We start from the raw sequence: 20,662 nt of genomic DNA on the forward strand, positions 1-20,662 counted from the left end.
AGTGTAAGAGGAGGAGCCTGCAGTTACATTTCCTTATTTCTTTAAAAAAAAAAAAAAAAAAAAAAAAAAAAAGAAAAGGTATTTTTTTAATGAGATTTAAGTCCTTTCCCATCCTCCAAGGGCCTGAAGGATGTCCACGCAGCTTTGGCCTCTCAGCTCAGCCTGCTTGCAAGAATGCCAGGCAGGCCGGTGTGTTTGAGACCTGCATATAAGTTCACCAAGGGCTAAACAGCGACTTTCACATATTTCATTCCCTAGTCACTGAGACGCTGAAGAAAAATTACAGTAAGCTCAGTTTGCACCCAACCCATGAAACCTTGTCTCCATTCTAGTTTATTTTCTACCTACAAGGATATATCCCTTTCTACCTCTGTAGTGAGGATAGTCCTCAGCAAATGATCTACCATTTGGGTAAGTGGTATTCAGTTCCTCACTCACTGCTCTCTGCCATCTGGTGCAGTTGCTTTGCTATCTGCTAGTTCTTATCCAACCCAAGCAGAACTGACTGTCCTTGGAAGGGCCCAGAATTGATTTCAGAAAAATGCAGGACTGTAAAAAGATAGGTGCAAGTTCCTAGCAAGAGGAGGTGATTCATAACTGAATTCACTCTCCTTTAGAGACTAAAATACCTCCCTTCCAGTGACCAGAAGGTCTTATTTTTACAGTGAACAGTCCTTTTGTTAGAGCTTTGAGGGAGGGAAGGCAATTTTTTAAAATATTAATTTTATTTCCACACTGTCGCTTTAAAAATAAGCCAACTCTGTGTCTTCCTGAGGACCAATGAGGCTTGAGAATTTTTTTCTTAATTAAAACCCACCCAAGGTTAGGTTTGTATTTCCTTTCCTGTAGAATGTRTTTGAAGCACCTCTGTCTCCAGCTGGCTATAGGAGCAGAGCCAGCCCATAATGGTTTCAAGCCCAATGTGTGCATAGGGAAAAGGGCTTTCACCTGATTGATGACTCTGAAAATGTTTGCAGCATGAAGAGTGCTGAAGCTGGTAGCACTGAAGTTGTTTAGAAGAGAAGAGAGAGGATGTGGAGGTGTTTTCCAAAACCTGGCAATTTTTCCCTGTGAAGCACAGTAAATGGTGCATGAAGGGTCTCATTTCTTCTGCTTGTGGGCACTCTGCTCCATGAAGCCTTTTGAAGTGGTTGCCAGAGGATGTAGCTGAGATCGGTTGAACTTCCTCAGAGTCCTTTTCCCCAGTCCTACAGCCATCCTTTCAGCTGGGCTCTCAAAGGTCCTGTTATTGGCGCTGTACGTCAGGACTCTCACAGAGCAGGGATGGAACGAGGTTGTCCGCCCTGCTGTTGCCTAAGAATGTAACGTAGTTGGAGACTGAAACATCTTCCACAATTTCAGTATCCTTTCCAACTTTACATAGCATTTACTGGTTCCTAGGCATCGTAGTGCTCTAGTTTTAGTCTGTATTTCGTAGGAATTTCATGGTATCTCTATCTGATGTGTCAATGACCCCACTGTCATTTCTTTGGGTATGATAACAATGTTATTGTCTAAAGTGACTTAATCTTTGCTTTAGGGCATTATAATCTTGCAGTCGTCTTTATAGCACCTCACTAATAGGAATGCTTCCAGCGTTACRCTGGAGTAGGGAAAAAGAAACATCTTTGTAAAGGATTCTACTCTCAGTCATCGTGCGTGGGTAGCATTGAGGAGGTGCATTCTGTTCGGGGTTCACAGGTTCAAGGAGCAGGAAATGGGATAGGGTGTTAAGCGGAATGTGAAATTGTCCCAGTAATTGCACTTCAAGGTTTTTTTTCTTTTTTCTTTTTGGAGTGGGGAAGAAGAGAACATCAGGTGCACTTAGAAGTACGTAAAAGGTGGAAGAAATAATGGAAACAGGGAAAAGGAGAAAGAGACYGGGGAAAGAGCAAATGACATTGTGGTACATACCTTGTTTATTGGAAAGTTTGATCTAAGAATGTGGCTGAAAATCTCCTAAAAACGGGTCTTTCTGCAGGATTTCAGGTTCCTACTTCTTACCTGCTCAGAAGCTGCATGCATGGCTTGTTTCATGACAGATTAATGCTTCGGCATGGAACTTTGAAGTGCAGACGTGCTTGAAGGTGGGCAGGCGGCAAGAGAAATTATCTGAGCTTTATCAAAAGTCAGAAATTCTGGGACGCAGACGTTTCGTTTGAGTTCTGGGCAGATGCTCAGGTCAAATCTTATTTTGTCCAAACCACTTCCCCTACCCTAAGGCGTGATATTTTCAGAGTGAAAGGACAGGCAAAGCCCAGGGAGATTCCAGAGCCTAGCTTGTTTTGCAGCTGGCTGGACATGGAATTTATCAGCCACAGAGCAAGACTCATTCTTGTCCTGTGGATATAGTCAGAGTTTGGACTCGTGCATGCACACAGAAACATGCGTAYGCATGCATGCGCACACACCAGAAAAAACCAGTTCCCTCCTGTCTGCTGGGGAGTCTCAGTTACAGTATCTGAAGCCAGAGGTTTAGTTTAAGCCCTTCAGACTCCGAGTGCTGTATCCGTGCCTTCCTCCTTCCTTTCTCAGCACAGAGCCAGAAGATACTCCCCCTCTGCAACCTCCCTTTCCAGCATGCACGACACAAAAAGCAAAAAACGACCCAAGCTCCCCTTTGCAGCTGGTACTTATCAGCCAGAACACACACATATGGGTCATCCCTGGGAACGCGGCGGCGGCGCTGGAACGGCGAAAGCCCTGGCGGGGGGGCAGGGCAGCAGGACGAACAGGACTAGATTCTTTTTTTATCGTTATTATTATTATCGTCTGCTCTTTGAGAAAGGAAAAGGAAGAAAGATTACAGCAGCTTTTCTATTAAATGAAAAGATTAGCATGCCGTGGATGCTTTGCTGGGGCGTGATGAGATTTGCAGCAGATGAGCTGGTTGCTAGGCACTGCTAATGAAAAGCAGGCTTTGAAAACTTCTGTGCTGTGTGGGCCCGAAAGTTATCTTGCCTCCCTCCCGCAGGCCCACCACCCCCTCCCTGGCCGCCCCACGCAACCTCCCAAATATTTATAAAATCCTCACTAGGAACAAGAAAGCCAGACACTGGGCTGGGCTTTTGACAGCTCTCTCTTCCTGAGCTGCCTGTGACACACGTGCACACACACACACACACACACGCAGACTGTTGATTTTTTTTTTCCCCTTACAAAGGAGGAGGTAATTGAAAACAAAACAACAAATTAAAAAAAAAACACACACCAAGAAGAAGAGAAGTGAGCAGTGGCTGCTCGAGCCAGCTTGGTCTCAGATTTCGGACTTCAGTCATGTTGAAGGGCTTGCATGTGCGCAAGCCTCGGGGTGTTGGGGGTAGACGGTTTGTTTGCTSTTTAGCTCCGTGGGTTTTCAAGCTGGGCTGGAGCTGTTCCCCTGCCCCGGTCCTCCCGCAAGCCTCCTTTCCCTTTCAAGGCCTTCCGACACAATGAGCTTATTTTCCCATGCTCCCGGTGAAAGCCGGGGTGCGCACATGAAAGCTGCGGCCTCTGAGGACCCTTTTAGATACAAAATTGAACGTTGCTGAAGTTACAGACGGGGTTTCGGCTATTTTTACAAATGACCCATGTCTCACTCCCCTTCTCAGAAGTATCAGCATTCTTAGATATCTTACCATCTGTCTCTTTCAATTGCTTTTTTAAGGTAATTTAGCATTGGTCTGACAGCCTTGAAGATTGATGTATGCTGCTTACTCTGTATTCCCCTCGTTGCCCTGCTAGTGTGTCTCAATCTTAAAGCAAAGTAGTTTCATACCAGCAAAAAAGGATATTTTCATGGTCCATTCTTGACTAAAACTGCTGAAGAGGTTTGTGTTACAGCAGCATTTGACGAGGTCTGCATCAAAATAAACTGATCATGTCATGTAGCCCTGCCATTCAAAAGCAGCCCTTTGAAGTTACTCTGTTACCCTGGACCTCTGGGTTCGAAAAGGCAACCTACAAAAGCAATGCGTGGCTTCACACCCCGGTGCTCGGTTCATCCATCCCTTGCCCCGGTGTAACAAGTTACATGTGAAATGCTGAATTCTCTCTTTAATGCCTGTGTGCATTTTTTATGAATGCTATGGGGGAGGTAAGAAGTTAGCAGGAATTGGAAGCAGAATTTAAAATTACTGTAAAGGGTGAGGACCAGAGTCTCATACGGTGGTCCCATAAAGGTAGTCAAAGTTGGAACATTAACAGTCTTGGTTGAGGTCTGCAGAAGCCACTGGCACTTGGCTTAATGAAAACAAGACCATCTGGGGGTTTTGTGGGATTTTTTGTTTTGTTTTGCTTTAAAATATGCTGTAGCAGCTCTGTTTTTCCTGGACTCTTTCTTTCTGATGCCAGTATAGATTGCTAATCAGTAAGAAATTGCTCAGGCAGACAAAATCTGTGGAGCCTACTACAGTGACCTCTTGTTTGCACAACATTTTGGATGGCACAGACCTATATATTCTAATTTTTTTTCCTTTTTCTCCCCTCAGCATTGTTTTAGTTGATACTGCATGGATAAACATGGGAGATATTAAACCAAGGTCTTGATCATGTGTGGTCATTAAAATTCTCCAGGCATTCCCCCMAAAAAGTTAATCTTTCAATTATCAGTTTGGGGAATTAAATTTTGCTTCCATAAATTCTCCTGCTGTTTCAATTAAATGAGGTGGCCAASTTCTAAATGCTTGGGAATACCGCCAGCTGCTGTGTGCAGACTGTGGGATGACTATTCAGGTAACGCTCCGTTATTTAGTAAGAATTTTGCTCCTAGGGGGCATGTTAGGGAGTGTAGTACATGCAAGCCAACCACGCAGTCCATCAGCGCTTCCAGCCAGCGCTAATGCTGCAAGACCTGAGCTGACTCCTAGGCCTTGCTTGGATATTGGTCTCTGCTGAGAGGAAGCCCTTGCTGCCTGGCCGTACTGACATGTGCTTCTTGGCATGGTGCCCTCCCTTCCTTGTGTCCCTCCTGTCCTTTGTCAGACAAGCCTGGAGGGCTCCACATTTTTGATGCTTGGCTCTCGGCATTACAAGGGTTGCACTGAAATGCCTCTGAGGCATTGCTCACTGCCGTATAGGGAAACCTATTTTTCTTTTTTTTTTTTTCCTAAGCTGTAATGTAGTATTGTTAGGGGAGGGCAACTGCTGTTGCCAGCTACATTTCACCGGTAGCTTGTTGTTTACTTTGGTATTATCTAGAATAAGAAGTGATATACAAGTGCAAAATAGGGCCATCTCTGGAAATGAACGTTGTCTAATGTGTATTCTTAAATCAAAAACAAGCTTGTGCCTTTCCCACATGGTTTTACTCCTTTTTACTCCTACCAGAGTGGTGTCCAGAAAGCCCTCTCTAGGCGTGTGCACCTAGGTCTCTCCTTGTACTGTGTGTATGTACTTTGCAAGTGACTGGTGCTAGAAAATACTTTGTTTTGTGATGCTGTTGGGTTTAGATGATGAATTTACAACATGGCAAAAGTTTTCATTCACATGCAACTGGGTTTTTCATTTTTACACTAGCAACTTCTGAATTTTAAGCAATAGGAAGCCCATTTTATAACCACCTCTGGGACCTTCTGCTGTATTTTGTATTCACATACACAAGAGTTTACAAAGGAAGTGCTAACCCCTTCAGGAAAAAGAAACTAGATCATATGATTTATCTGTCACTTTTAAACCTAGCAAACACAGATTAAGCAGAAAATGACATTAGATATTTATATTTGTGAATGTGTGCTTAGTAATTCACACATACTAATTGGATACTTTTAATAATGCCTTAGCTACATTATACAGTCTTTGGATGAACTATACCTTCTTTAGCAAAGGAAAGAGGATGGTGTGGTATTTTGGGAGAGAGCCTAGCAGCTCTGTTACTGATTTAGAGCTTGGATATGGCTAGTGCCAGTAGCTGTCATCTATAAGATAAAAATTACTCTTATCATTTCATCTCATTGGAACTTCGGGACAAAATTGTCATTATGTCGTTATGTGATAGTGCAGTGACACGTTATGGTGATTTAATATGGTAACTTCATGTCTAGATAAAATGTATGAAGTATCTCCATTTATTTGCAGAAGATAAAGTTGCTATAAATCTAGTGATACGGGCAATATCCTATAGGTGTTCAAGGTGTTCAATTTATTTAAAAGGTAGGTGATGCATGTCAAGCGTTTAACTTGCAGAATTCTAGATGGCAAACTTTCCTTTTTGAAAAGCTTGACTGGGGTCCTACTGAAGACAGTGGGCTTTATGGGTAGTAAGGTAGGGCATGTAATGGATTTGGGGGATAAATACTTTAAGATTTGTGGAAGGAGAGCCACATTTGCAGGTCAAGAAATAGCAAGATAYTTAATTTTTCCCTACAAGAAATGCTGTGTAACTGAAATTGGCTTTGCTGGATTTCCTGCTCTACCACTGCCACTACCATCCCTATTGACTGTTTAAAGAAAGTCTTCTGCAGATTCACATACACTCAATTGATCATGAATGAACCTAAGAGCAGTTATTAATCTTACTGCCTGGTTGCACTCTAAACCCCCTTCTAATCCTGCCTGTGTTCTCGTAGACAATGAATGCAGTGAGATGAAGGCAGGATCAATGCCAGCATGGAGCTGCCCTTTTTACTAGTTGCAGCAAGATTTGATACATCAGCRACAGTGAGTGTTCCTCTTAGTGAACTGAGGGGAGAGGGGAGTGAAGAGGAATTAAAAGGGTCAGACGTCATGGTCCTGAAGGGACAGTCTCACCCTGACTGTTGGTCTCTTGTGAATTTTAGGGTTCCTTGTATCTAATGACTGACCTAACAAGTCACTGTAGCCCTACTGCCCTTTGGAGATCCACGGAGAGCTCAACACAAACTGAGAAAGGGTGCATTGTATCTTTGATCCAGTGGGCAGTATTTCACAGGCTGGCAGATTTTATTAAATCTCAGAAGAACCTCAGCTCATTTTTTAAGAGGCTTAACACTAAGTTAAAAGTTCCCTTTACTCCTGCTTTGTTGGAGACCATTCCCTTCTTGTGCACTGCCAGAAGACCTGCAGGGAATCGGGGCTTCATGAGCCCAGATTGGATGTAGGCAACTGGTTGAGTCTGGTTAGAAATCTGCAGGAGGAATAGTGGGGAAACAAGAAACTTCCTAAGCCTTTTTGTGTTTCTTATTCTTTGAAGTCATTCACATGGAGTGTGAAAACTTTGCTCCACACTTAAAAGGAAAACCAAGTTGCTGATAAGGCCTTTTGGTCTGTCATTTTGAGCTGCATGACATGAAGAAGCTGGGTTTAGTGCTGCTACTTCTTGTAATGTTATTTGTACCACAGTCAACATTATGTGTAGCAGATGTCACAAACAGCAACACAAGTTCACTATTGAGAAACCCTCCCCGACAGAGTTTCTAGAGATAACCAGAAGGCAAGTGTCAAGGTGGAGAAGATCTTACAAAGATTGATAAATGAATTCTCAAGGCTTGAGAGAGTGCCACAGTTCATTTTCAAAGCTGCTAAACTGATGAAAAACGCAAAAGGTGGGGAGGAGTGGGGACCTAGGCAGGCTGGAAGAGAGCCGCTCAAGCAGCAAGCTTCCTTTAATGTTCACACTGAGGATTCTGGGCGTTTGGGTCAGGAAATGAATCACTAAGTGACATTTTGGAATGCAGACCTAGAACAGGTCCAAATCTGAAAACTGATGAATACTGAAAACTACATTTGTTTTTGAACATCTGATCACTTTAACCACTGCTCTGCTTGCTCCCGCTCTGCTCACTTCTGTTTTTGTTATGGAGGTGCTCATTGTGGACTTCATGGRTAATATCACAGCAAGACTTCCAATCTAAGCCATATGTTGACCCTTCAGTCTCACTTTATATAGAAAAACTATTGCAAGGAAAATGTTAGTGATTAGTTTAAGGGAGGGGAAGGATTTTGCTTAGATTTTCAAAAGTACAGAATAAATACTTTTGAAATCCCAAGCACTCAAGTATGACCCCTTTTGAGAAGTAAAATATAGTTCTCATGGTATTTCAGTCACCGCTAACTCTAAAGTAAAATCCTTTGTAAACTCAGAAATTCACTGCTAGGTTGCTGCCCACTCCCATGGATAATGCAAGCTGCTGGAATTTCAAATTTGAAACAAAAATGGAATCTCCACCCAAGGATTAGTAGTTAAAATTGTAATTGTCATTGATTGATGCTTGGATTCCCTGGTAGATAAAGTTTTATATACTTAGAAAGAAGAAGCTTTAAGATGACCTAGTAAGCAATTAGCCAAAATTGGCATCTGGAATGATCTGAGATTAGGAAGGGAAGGTTCCAAACTCTTCTTTATAAGAATATTTGCCAATTTGTATTTCTCTTTTGATATAGCAGCTGAGGCCCCCATTTCATTGATCCTTGTAAGAGCTAACAGAACCGTGCTCCCATCCTGCATGCAGATGCAGATTCTGCAGAGATATACAAAATACAACTTCCATTTCTTTTTTTTTTTCCTTTTTTTTTTTTTTTTTTTTAAGATCACTCCTTTCATGAGCAAAGACAGCAGAGGAGAAAAAAATGCTTTCAGGGAGAAGAAATTACTGTTTGGAGCTGGTATGTCTAGGGGCAGTGTAGAATATCAAGAGAAAACAAAGAAAATTAAGTGAACTATCACAAAGGAAGAGGCAGTCATGTAAACGGCAAAGATGATTTGTGAGATTTTGCAATAGCCTTTTGAGGGGAGCAAATCCTTTTGCTCGAGACATTTAAAATTAGACTGGACAGCAATGGAAATTCCAACACAGTGGCCTTTGGGGACAGACCAGATAAGCCGCTAGGTCTCCCTCTGCATGTTCCCGTACTCTTTTGTAACCGTTCCTGAATACCTCCATTTCAAGTGATCATTTGTCTCCCTGGACGCTCATCCCGGCTCTCCGTTCCCTCCCCTTCCCCCTTTGGGAAAGAAGCTGGGTTTGATTCATTGTGTCAGTTATCTTCCAGGCTCTGCCTCCATCCCAGGGGTGAGAGCTCGCGGGGCTGAGGAGGGTACGAGTGATCGACTACAGGCTTTCCTGTGGCTGAGTTTGCTGCAGGCCTGACCGTTTTTAAGACTTCAACAGATGTTTCTGCTTAGAAACTACTGGCATCTTTATGGACTGTTTTTTCCATTCTTCCGTCTCTCTCTGTCCCAGCAGCAATGAATTATGTAAGACTATGTTCTAGCCTTTTCTTTATTAATATTTCTGTCTGTATTCCGAGAAGTGCATCTACAGTTTTCTCTCCTAGTTCTAGGCGCATCGGCTTTCTGCTTGACCAGTGCACCCTCCGACCCCATCTTCCCTTAGAAATGCATATTTGCTTTTTCGTGTTTTTACAAACACAAATGCCCAAAATGCAGACAYGAGAATCCTGGCTGCTGCTTTAGATTCGAAGCGTCTCTCGCTGTTCGTGCTGTGATCTTCCTTGATATGCCTTGGGCTTAAAGGTGAATCTCRTGGCACAGGGGCTGCCTTTATTTCTTTTTTTACCGAGCACTGAGGACACTACTGGGGCTTAACAAACAGTAGTTAATAATAARTAATGGAAGAAGATTTAGAAACTGCTGTTAGAACTCAAAACAGTTTCAACAAACATCATCCCCACTTGACTTAGTGATTTAACTGACARTTTTTAGAAATGAACCGGTTTTAGACTATCCTGAGTGGCATAAATGCACTGAACTGGTTATTTGCACTATTGATAAATGCTTGTAATCCCAGAAAATATGTAGTGTGTACAAGGCAACTGGTGTATTCTGAGTAGATTTAACCCTTGTACAGAAAAACTTTAAAGCTGTAAATTGGCTGAATTATTTTTTTAAAAAAAGGATGATGTAAGAAACATGTATAAGACAACATGAAATAAAGTACTTTAACTCAGGAGAGAGAAAAACTTTCTGCTTTGGAAAAGTTGGCRTGGCACCACCAGAACTATTACCTAGTTTCAGACATAACTGTAGTAGCAGGAATAAGCTGTTTTGGGAACTCACTACTGGAAGGAGAYGGGCTAGTCGTAGCCGATGTGCCACAGCCAAATGTGGGTTTTTCATGCAGGCCTATATCTAGTTACTGCAGCAAAAGGCTGCTGTAAATCCTTGTGATGCACTTAGCACCTGAGCGCGTGGAGGGAGCACAGCGCATCCTTGCCAATACGACACTCTCATCGCTCACAGCCTCCGACTCTGCTGCTGACGGTGCGGCTCTGCTCTGACAACGAACGCAGCCGGTGCAAGTGGTCTTTCAGGCCTTGTACCCTTTYGTGAATTTAGCGCTGATTTGAAGTTGCTGAGTAGATGTCTTCTTTTTGTCTGTGCATATGTATAGGTCTCTGCTAACAGCCAAGCACGTTCGCATTTTCKCCCCAGGTGCCTCTGCGCTGCTTTTGCGGGGCCACTGTGAGGGCTGGAAAAAGAGCCGGTCCCTTCTTAGCGCCTTACGTGAGGCTGAGCGCGCCGGGGGTGCTGATGGGCGTCACGTGGCTGGCATCCCGCGCAGGGCAAGCTGCGCTGGCGTCCGGCCGCCCGCGCCTCCCTCCGCGGCGAAGCAGAGCGTGGTATTGTCAGTGCACGCATTCGGTATGGCCGAGCTGCTCTGAATGAACTGGATTGGCGAGTGGGTTCAATGCCTATTGAAGACCCCTGTTTTTTGCCTCCTGGAAGTAGACTAGGTGATCTTATCTGGAGAGAGCTGGAACATACAGACAGTAGAAGAATATGAGTTAAACTTTAATCATCATAGCCTTTTTCTGTCTTTCAGTGGAAACCCATACTATAAGGATAGTCTTTCCTTAGTAGCATAAGGATAGCATCTTTCCTTAGTAGTTGTATTCATTAGAGAAGTAGATGCAATAGATGCTCTAGCAGACTGTTTTTTTTTTAAAGCTTTTAAGTTTATATTTACTGGGATTTAAGGCATTRCTGATGTGAACAGGTGTCCCCCTGTTCTGAGCAGGGAGTGCGGTAACAGCTAGCAGATTTTGCCCACTGCTGCAGAGGAGAGGGCAGCTCGGCACCCTAGTGTCTTCAGAGAGCTTGACACTGCGCAAACATCTTTAATGTACATCCTCACTGCCTCCTGGTTTTGCTGTTATTGTTATTTTTAAGACCCATTATTCTACTGGTAAAAGGAGTCACACAGCAAAATAAAGAGCCAAGAGCAAAACTCAAGAATTCCTGTGCTTGCTGCTTTAGACCGTGCTGTTTTTCTGAGGAGAGGTTAATTCACTTTAGGATCCAGGAGAAGATGCCAAGCTATGAGCCATTATCCACTAACAAAAATCTGCAATAACAGCAAATGGAACATGTAAGCTGCCTTTGCAAAGAACTTGATGCTCTCTCTTTTCAGAGGTCTCTATGCTGAAGGTCTCCCCAGATCTCTCCCTGTTAAATACGAAATCTCTCAGCTCCCCAGGGCCTGTGGCTGACCCCCTGGCTAATGGCTTTTTGCCAGTCCTGTTTAGTATGGTTATATTGTTGGCAGACACTGCATTTTTACAGTTCACTTTTCTTTCTCATATTCTTAGAAGTGGCTGTGTTCATTGTCAATAAATATATCTCTTTGCCCAGTACACAGTATTCTCCTAGCAGCTTGGTGCTCACAGACTATAGGGAGCTGTAAACAACACTGTTTATACTTTCTGCTGATACCAGAGCATTAGCATATAAATAGGGGAGAGATTTAAACAGGCTAAAACAACCCCAGCCTGGTCTATTGGGAAGGGTGGACAAGCTGCTTTTCACTCTGCTTGCCAAGGATGTCAACTTTTCTGTGGGACTATTGCAAGAATGAAGGGCTTAAAGAGATGGGAAGCTTTTATCTGACAAAAGAAAGGTCGATGAGGCTTAGAAATGCAGAAATGGACTGAATAACAGTCTGCCTGTTGGGATTTCCTTGTGAGTGCCATTGGTGTTAGTGTGTGGATGTGGAGGAAGGGAAATTGCTAACTTAAAAATCACTGCCGAACTGTTAAGATGAAAGCTTCTTTTTTAAGGGTGATTTACAGTAAAGTGTTAGAAAATATAATTGCACCTGGAATGAGCACATAGCCATTGAAAAAGTAATGAAACATTATATATAACCTGTAACATTATTTTAGCTAAACTGCATTTCAGAAACATGGTACAGCCAAATACTGAATTGAATGACCTCTCCTATCTTATCTATCTATTGAATTGCTAAAATTCCTCTCACCTTTGGCACTAGTGAGAGGTATGCACCTCTCACCTCTCACTAGTAGGAGTTTTCGTGCAGTAGGAGCTTTTTTTTTTAATAATAAAATACGCAGAAGAAAGTAAACAGAGGTATAGAGCTGGGGGAAAAACGAGGTTCTCAGTTAACAGTACTTTAGAAAGCAGACACCACTGCAAGGAAAAGAAAAGCCAGAGGTGATGTTTTCAGGTGAGAAAGAAATAGTGTGAGATGTTAAAAGAAAGCTGCCACATAGGGTCGGGATAAGATGGTGAAACAGAACTTATCTGTGTTTGGCAGTTGCTACGAGCTTTGCAGATGTGCCTCTGCAGGACTTTCCCATAAACCTTTGGAGGGAAATACTTCCATTTCAGGGCTGGAGAGATTTGGGTGGAGCAGCCAAGCTGCCCGGTTCCCCTTCCCTCCCCTGGGAGGAGGGAATGTTTGCAGTGTTGATTTTCCTCTTCAGAAACAATGGAATTCTGTGCCAAACAAGAAATTCCCATGATCCCTATTGTTTTGTGCTGTCACCTTTCTGGTTGCTGTGCACTTGACCCATTTCAAAGTGCCGTCTCAAAATACTGGAACAAACATTGTGATTTGCACAGCGCTTAATACACAAAGGTTGCTGCAGGGGTGTCTTGCATTGCCGCCATTAGTGTGGGAGTGAGAGGGACACATGAGAAAGAGCAGGAGATGGAAACCAAACAGGTTTTTACTCTAATGTCCCCCTAAAGCTCTTCATTTGGCAGATCTGCTTTTGATCCTGCTAGTAGCCCTGGCTCGTGGGCCAAAATGGAGCTCCAGACCTGGAATAACTGGCAGTGCTGCCAAAACACAAGTTGAAAACCACTTTCCAAAACAAAGTGCAGTGTGCGTGCAAGTTTCTGCTCTGCAGTTGGGAGCTAGTAGTATCAGGGCTTTGCTTTGGGGTGCAGGTTGCCAAGAGATAAACGGCTTCCTATGCAGGTGTAYGAATCCCCGTTGCCAGTTGCTAGAGTGGCCCGGTGAGGAAAGGAATTATTTGTGAGTCCTGCTGGAGGGAAGTGGATGTCCTAGAAGGGGAGAAGCATCAGGGACAGAGGGCTGCATAACATGCCCATATTTCAGGGGTGACCTTGATCGTGGAGCCACCATGTTCTCCCTCAGGATTAGTTGACCTCTGCTTAACCTCATTAGCAGTAATTATGAAATCTGAAACATCTCTGTGATGTCTTCTCACCTGTGCCATGCTGTAGGACCTTTTCTTTGTGCTCCTGTCTCTTTATCTGGCTGGTAAAATAGAGACTGGAGTTCCTTTTTTTCCTGTAGTTTAAACTGGATCTATTGCAGTGACCACAGTTCAAAGTGTCCCATTCTTTCTAGAGAAAAGTGAGACCAAAAAAATGTATATATACATAGTATACAAAGTAGCTCAGCTAGGAGAGAGTTAGACTGAAGATCTAGAGGTCCTTGGTTCAAGCCCRGGCTTCAGCAAGGGGGGTCCTTGTTGCTGCAACCCTGTCTRACATGCTCTAGGTGACCCTGCYTGAGCAGGSGGGTTGGACTAGATGATCTCCAGAGGTCCCTTGCAACCTTACCGATTCTATGATTACAGGTTACAGATTCAGGTTACAGATAGTAACCTTAATGCCACCAGGGATAAAGCAATGCTTTGCCTCAATTTGGAATTCTTTTCCCATAGGCTTTTCCCAGCCTCTAGTGAGCCTGAMCATGGCAGAATACTTCCTGGGCCTCTGTGGGAAGGACATGGGTAGAGCATCTCGTCATGGCAGCTTGAGGGAAAGGTTAATAAAGCACCAAGGGGCTAAGTGTAGCCAAAGACTGAGGAGCAGAGAGAAGCTAGCAAGTGTGTATACACCTCTTGGAGTTACCTATTTGGAAGGTGTGCATTGCCCAAAAGACAGAGAGAGGATTCTGCTCAAAAGGCAACTGGCAAATCCAGTAGTGGAGCTGAGATGCCCTTTGCTWGGATGGATCTCTAGCGCTGGAACAAGAGGGAAAACAAACCAGGGATTGTGCGGTGGACAGTGCCCAGAGAGCTGCTTCATCATGCAGTCCCCATGCTAAATTTGAACATCCTACATATCACAGTGGATGTCCTTTCTCCTTATTCCCACAGATCAGGAAGCAGAGGCAAACCAGAGCATCTTTGTAGGGATTAAAAGCCCAAGAGGGAGAGATGATATCTTGAACTGAGCTATATAAAATGCTCCCTTCTGCTCCAGAGCCTTGGTTTATGTTATGTATGAGAAAATTAACTAAAAATCTGCCCTTTTTCAGTTTTGTTGCCAGTTGTAATCTAGAGTGCAGATCCCCCAAAATACATTGATGGGCCCTGTTGTATGCACTCCTCTTGCCAGAGGGCAATGAAGTCAGGTTTCTTAGCATAGGACTGTYCAGTACCACCCAAGTGATGCTCCTTGTGTGCTAAAATCCAAAGACACCACCTGGCTCAGCAACAGTATTTGAACAGAAAGGTGGCCGGGGTCAGGGTGACTCCGGCACAACAGGTGGCACCCAGGAAAACAGGCTAGCCCAATTGTCAGCAAAATAGCGTGGGATACCGGTGGGAGGACTTGACAACAGTCACGGCAGGAGGAACTGGCATTCACACCTACTTTGTGGCAGATAACTTACCTGCTTCCAAGAGCCTGCCTTAATAACCAGATGCATTGCAGAAACAGTGGCATTTGAAGGCAAGTCACTTATATTCAAAGCAATTCAAGTTAACCTGATGCACAGTTGAAGTGTAGAAAAGCTGTGGCGAACAGAAGGCCTGCAGGATGTGAAACAGGAGAAGAGCCTTGAGCATGAACTGGTGCCAGTCCTCGGAGGATTTTAGAGGGCTGTGCTGAACTGGATGAATCAAAAGTGAATGGCAGAGTCTAATGGAAGAACTGCATTTGTAATATCTTTATTTTTCTATTAGGTTTCCATGTTCTCCCCAGAGCACTTCTGTTGCATCTCATAGCAATAAACAGCTCAGCCGAGGACTCTCGTTTGGTATTCCAGTCAGACCCAGTATTTTGCAGGGTGCCAAATAGCCACAGTGTAGATGCCTTGACCCTCCCTCCCCCAGCCCCAACACACACAGGCGCATCTATGCAAAGCCGCACAAAGCCTTCTAAAAGCCCTGCAAATGGGACAAAGATAGGAGGAAATGAGATCTCTTCTCAGATTTCGAGAGTCCATTTAAAAATTATGCTACACGGGTGAACGGGAGCTCTCGCCAGCAGGCGCTGAGAAATGAAGCTTTTCCTTCTGGGTGCTAGCTTGGGTGCCCTCGACCCATGAAGCCAGTCACAGTTATTATTAAAAAATTAACCCAGCAGAAAGGGGGTGTTTCGAGGGACAGCTGCTTTCTGTGAATCCSGTGCTGCCCGTGCGAGGGCTGGCGGCTCCGAAGCTCTCCTCGCCCCGAGGCAGAAAGCGCCTTTGCTGCGGGGGCGCCCCGAGGGCCGGCCTGGGAACCCGGGGCGGAGGGCTGGGCCTGGGTGCCCCCGCTGGGCCTGCCCTCCGCTGGGACGTGGTAAATGCCCTGCTTTCCCCCTCCCCAGCCTCCTGCCCATTTTCCGCCGCCGGGAGCAGACACAAGGGGACCCTTTCATGGGGGCACATCCCCTGGCTGATCAATGCGGCGCAGTGTTCCCACAACACTGCAGTACGCCGGCCGTGTAATTAGGCGCCGGATAATGAATGCCCGGAGCCTATTCAGGCAGCGGCGCCCGCCTCCCCGCCGAAGGAGCTTCTTTCTCAGCAGTGAAGCCGAGTGGAAGGAGAGGCAGCGGAGATGCCGTCAGAGCCGCGCTCAATTGAGCCGGAATCAGGGGCTCGGGCAGTGGAAAAGGGGGTGAGGGCTGGGGTGGGGGAGATGGGTCTACCCGGGTATCTCAGGGCCAGACTTGCCGTTGTGTCTTTTCATGTGTTTGACCTTGTGGCAGGAGAAGCCTTAAACGCGCACATCTCTGGCTTTGTGTGTGTGTGCCTTTTTTGTTTCAAATCATTAGGGAAAGCCATCATTTAGTAGGCCTAAGAGTCTGTCTTCTCAGTAACCCAGAGGCAAAGATGCTGGTGCTACTTAGTGGCCTTTGAAATGTGGGAAACACACTGGGCGCACAATAGGCTTATTCTCTTTTAGGGGGCTTTACAGTTAAGCTGCCTTTGTCTAGCTAACATTAGCAAGAAAGATAACTCCCCTTGTCCCGACCCCTTTGTAGAGACTGAGAAAACAACCAATCAGTTGAAAATGCACTAGCCAAATCTCTTCGGATCACGTGAGAATAAAACCAACAAGGAGCTGAAAGTCTGCCCCGATCAGCTGGAAGTCAATGAATCCACTGTCAAATGGCCTAGCAGAAATTCATTCCTCTGCTCAAATTGTTTTCGAGATTATTTATGATTTGTTTGCTGGTGCAAAATCTTTTAAAACTTCCTATCTGGTCATACCACGTACTAAATTTAGGCAGTGCAGCCTGGTGTAAGCAGCTGGTACAGTTCGTCATGAACTTACTTCACTAATTATAAAAATAAAAAGGTATCTTAAGTTGTGCGTTAGGTGCAAATAGGCAGAAAACAGCTGTTGGCAATGAAGCAGGGAAGTGCAGTGGGTGTGCAGATTAGGTTRATATCTGAGCAAGAGGCCGCTGGAAGTTGGAGTGTACCAGAAGGAGCAACTAACAAGGTATAAAATGGAACAATTCATATACACACTCATATTTAAGCCTGCTGCATTCATTGTGGCTCTAAAGCCATGATCTGCCTGTCTGTAAATAAGTCTGTTCCCAGGCAGACCCACAGAACACCCTACTGAATTAAGTGACAGAGTCTTTTGTGCATCCCTTATTGAATGGCAAATGGATGCAAGTTATGTAGTGTATTGCTTAAACCCATTTTCTAATCAGCGTAGTGTATAATGTGCCCTGCRTCTCACTGCTGCACATTTTGGCCCCATATCAGATAGTGTGTACAAAATTCTTAGGCCTTCATAGTATATATGGTGTCAAAAAACAGATTTCACTCRGAATTTTTTAATGTTCCAATGTAGTAGCAGAGTTGTGACAAAAAAAAAAGTGCACTTCTGGCAGGGAGAATAGCTTTCTACAAAATAAATTAAGTTCCACTGACATCTTCATAGAGCTATCCAGTGGTACACACAGTCATGTGCCTCCGTGTCATACCAACGTACACTGCATTCATTTGTGCGATACTGTTGCCTCCCAAACGAGATGCACGTAGCCTCCTTATAACCTTCAGATCATACTTCCCTTCGCTGTGTCACATGCGCAAACACAGCCTGCAGGCTCTACGTGTGAGACAGAGGAGGGAAGTAGAGGACATGTGAGAAGAGGATTATCATGCTTCTAAAATTGATGGTCAGCATTGTATCAGTGTCAGAGACTCAAAAATTAAAGGGCAAAAGAAATGATGCTGGAACCAAAGAGTCCTGTTGTTACGGCCCAAAACTGAAAAAGAACTCTGTGCTGAAAACAGCTTRAAATATTTTCCTTCTGCCTATGTGGCTTGCTGGCACAAGGCAGGCTTTAGTGTGAACTGAGGTTAGTACTTCTGTCGCTAGCAAAATGTCCCCCAGAGGAACATTAAGTCAATATCATCACTGATTGCTGATCTATAAACTATATCTAAATTAACAAATACCATTCCTGTAAACCCACCACACCGATGTAAAGATATTTGATTACTTTACCTGCAGCTTGAGGCAGCATCCTGTATTAGGGAACATGTTCACAGATATCAAGAGGAATGAGCACCAGAACTCATGCAAGACCTGCGAGACCAGTGTGTTTTGAAGAAGTAGGACGTCTCTTTGTGATCTTGCTTTCCCCTCTGCCTAATCTGATAATAGAACAAATTATATCAAACTCATTTAAAGAACTCTCTTTCTTCAGCATGCACTGCACATCTGCGAGAGGATTTTCCAGTACAAGCCATTCAGTCACCAAGAGTTCAATGATATGACCTTTCTCAGGGCAACCCACAAAGAGATTGGCACTTCCAGAATTCTGTGATGTTGACATCTGGAGTTCAGTTGTCTCCAGCAAAAGCACAGATGTTTTGCTTTTACTGGTCACAAATTTCTCCCCATGTTCAGTGTTCTAATCTCTGTTTTAAGTTGGATGCAGCCAAGAAATGAACATAAATTTGCTTGAAAACTGTCCGAAAGAATCTGCCATCTGAACTTCAGAATATTTTGCTGCCTTACTTGCTCTGACAGGTTCTGAAATCCATCCAGATCTCTAGATAGGATGGAATTTCTTTTGCATCTTTTCTAATGGCCCAAGTGATGTGAGGATCATCCCAGTGGAARCATAATCCTACAGCAGCAAGAAGCAAGGTAGGGGAAGATACTGTGTGTTCCTTCCTGCTACCACAGGAAGGAAAGAAAAATACGGCCAGCTACGTGCCCATACTATGGTAAACCTGGACTGTATTTTTGGTCCCTTGTGACTGTTACAGAGTATACCAAAGGAAAAGAGAGTAATGGTAATTAGGTAAGAGTAATGATACAGAGTAGCCCAGGATCATGGAGCATTTCAGCCACCTTTGTTTGTCAGCAGACTTGATTTTTCATACTGTAGCTTGTGTAGACAGGCTCCTTCAGACAGAGTGCACAATGTTAACAGTATGAAGAGCACTAATAGTTCATATTCACTTTTCATTTGTTGTGCAAGTCCTTACCCTACTCTGGCAGGGGAAAGGGGTTGACCGGCAAATTTTTGGGCTGCCTCAGAGTAGAGCAATCCCACAATCAGCACAAGAATTTGAACCAGGAGAAGGAGGCATGACCAAAGTACTTCTATTCCCCAGCAATCCTCAGCAGCTAGGACAAGTCTTTTGGCATAACACAAAGTAGGTGCCAGAACATATGCCACTTGTGCCAAGCACAGAGTGCCATGGCTGTAGGATGACAGGTTTGCTGGGCAAGGGGAGAGGGAAGGGGGAGCTGCAGAAGGCCCAGCAGCGTGCTGAGCTCAGTCCTGCCTCTGCACACCAGCTCTGGGATTGGTATAGTCCTGGCTCCAAGTTCTCAGCTCTCCCACACCCAGAACAAAACCAGCCACATGTGAAGCTCTTATTGACTCAAAAGTAAGGGAAAATAAGCAGGAATAGGACAGGAATACAATACAATGGCTTTAGATAAGCAACCTAGTTACTAGGTACGAACCCTTGAAGAGGGTACAAAAGAGTGGCAAAGGCATGCCTATAGTTTACTTCTGCACTCCTCAGCTACAGCAGGCAGCTGTTTTTCCAGCGCTGAGAGTTCAGAGATAAGGGAACACTGAAGAGTTAAAAAGACTTTTCAGAAAGGGAGGATGGTGGGAGAGGGGGAAGGGGGAGGAGCAATTCTGAGTGCTATCAGGCACAAGCCTTCCAGAGCCTCCAGAGATCAGTAAGCCCTAGGGAAAGACAGGGCCATATATAGCATGCTTATTTTTTAAGATCTATTTTAATTTAAATGTTTGGGTTCTAAATAGATAATGATTTATCCTAAAATGGGAGCATAGTGACAGGATATAACTTGTCACACCAAACAGAACTGCAAGGAATGGCCATAATTCAAYGCTCAGACTCTGCTTAAAATTCAGCCTGATAGCAAGGAAACTTACAGTCATGTTCAGAGACAAGCAGAAGTTTGCTGTGAGTCACTAAGAGATCTGAGACCTGAGAAGGTACTAAAATAGCCCAGACATGCACCTATTTATGTGTCATACTCACCTAGATCTTACTGGTCCCTAATATCAAGCCTTTCTTTGGTTTAATTTCATCTCATTACCCAATGATACATCCCTGGTGCATTTATTTTGTTAATGAAATGCTTGCTCTATTGAAATATTGACTCTGGGGGGGTTGCCAGAACATATAAAAARGAACAGCCGTAAACTACGTTCCTTATTATTGCAATGTAATGCCAGGTCTAGTAGTGCTTCCAGAAAGCAAGAGGGGGAGAACAGAACTTAACATGTCCCTGACCTGTCCAGAGGGACAAAACAGAGCGCTTTTATTTTATTTGTTTCTACAGTGACTCAGTCTGTAGTAACTGGGTTAAAGTCCACTTAGAAACGAAGAGAACAAAAGGCCTCCTGTTAGTGCTGGACATTTTCCCTCTTCAGATATCACCAGAAGGATTTAAAAAAAAAGCCCTCTMGCAGAATGCAGGAAACCACAAGCTTATGGGAATGTAGCAGCACTTTGGAAAGAAAAACACTGCCTCAGACTTTCATCTGCAGGGTCTTTTTCTTCATTTTCCCTTACCTTCTTTTCATCTCCTTACAGCTAAAAGCATTAGCCGGGCCAACACAGATCCCAGAGAAAACACTGCTTGGAAGAGCAGTAGGTTGCAGGAGGTAATTACCAGATCCCAGACAGAGGGAAAAAAAAATGGATTGTGCGGATCAGTGGAGTCTACAAGAGGTCTCCAGCACAGAGAGAGTGTGCTTTGGTCCAACCAAATCTTGCTGCTTCCAGGCGCC

The 20,662-nt window shown here is 44.2% G+C and overlaps 1 protein-coding gene and 1 long non-coding RNA gene across 4 annotated transcripts in view; one reads left to right on the forward strand and one right to left on the reverse strand.

Annotated features, from left to right (window-relative positions):
- Positions 1-2,572, reverse strand: part of LOC146585221 (uncharacterized) — a 5,634-nt gene extending 3,062 nt beyond the window's left edge. The window contains exon 1 of one of the 2 annotated variants that reach the window (XR_014898054.1): positions 2,005-2,572. This is a non-coding gene — a long non-coding RNA (uncharacterized LOC146585221). Of the gene's footprint in view, positions 1-948; positions 1,383-2,004 lie in introns of those variants that run through there. The other variant, XR_014898055.1, reaches the window with a different exon arrangement.
- Positions 1-20,662, forward strand: part of RAD51B (RAD51 paralog B) — a 396,827-nt gene that overhangs the window by 309,811 nt on the left and 66,354 nt on the right. The gene's annotated exons all lie outside the window — the stretch shown is intronic.

This window comes from Rhea americana, unplaced genomic scaffold (assembly GCF_003343005.1).
Source record: "Rhea americana isolate MKP2758 unplaced genomic scaffold, rheAme1 scaffold_84, whole genome shotgun sequence".
Classification (NCBI taxonomy): domain Eukaryota; kingdom Metazoa; phylum Chordata; class Aves; order Rheiformes; family Rheidae; genus Rhea; species Rhea americana.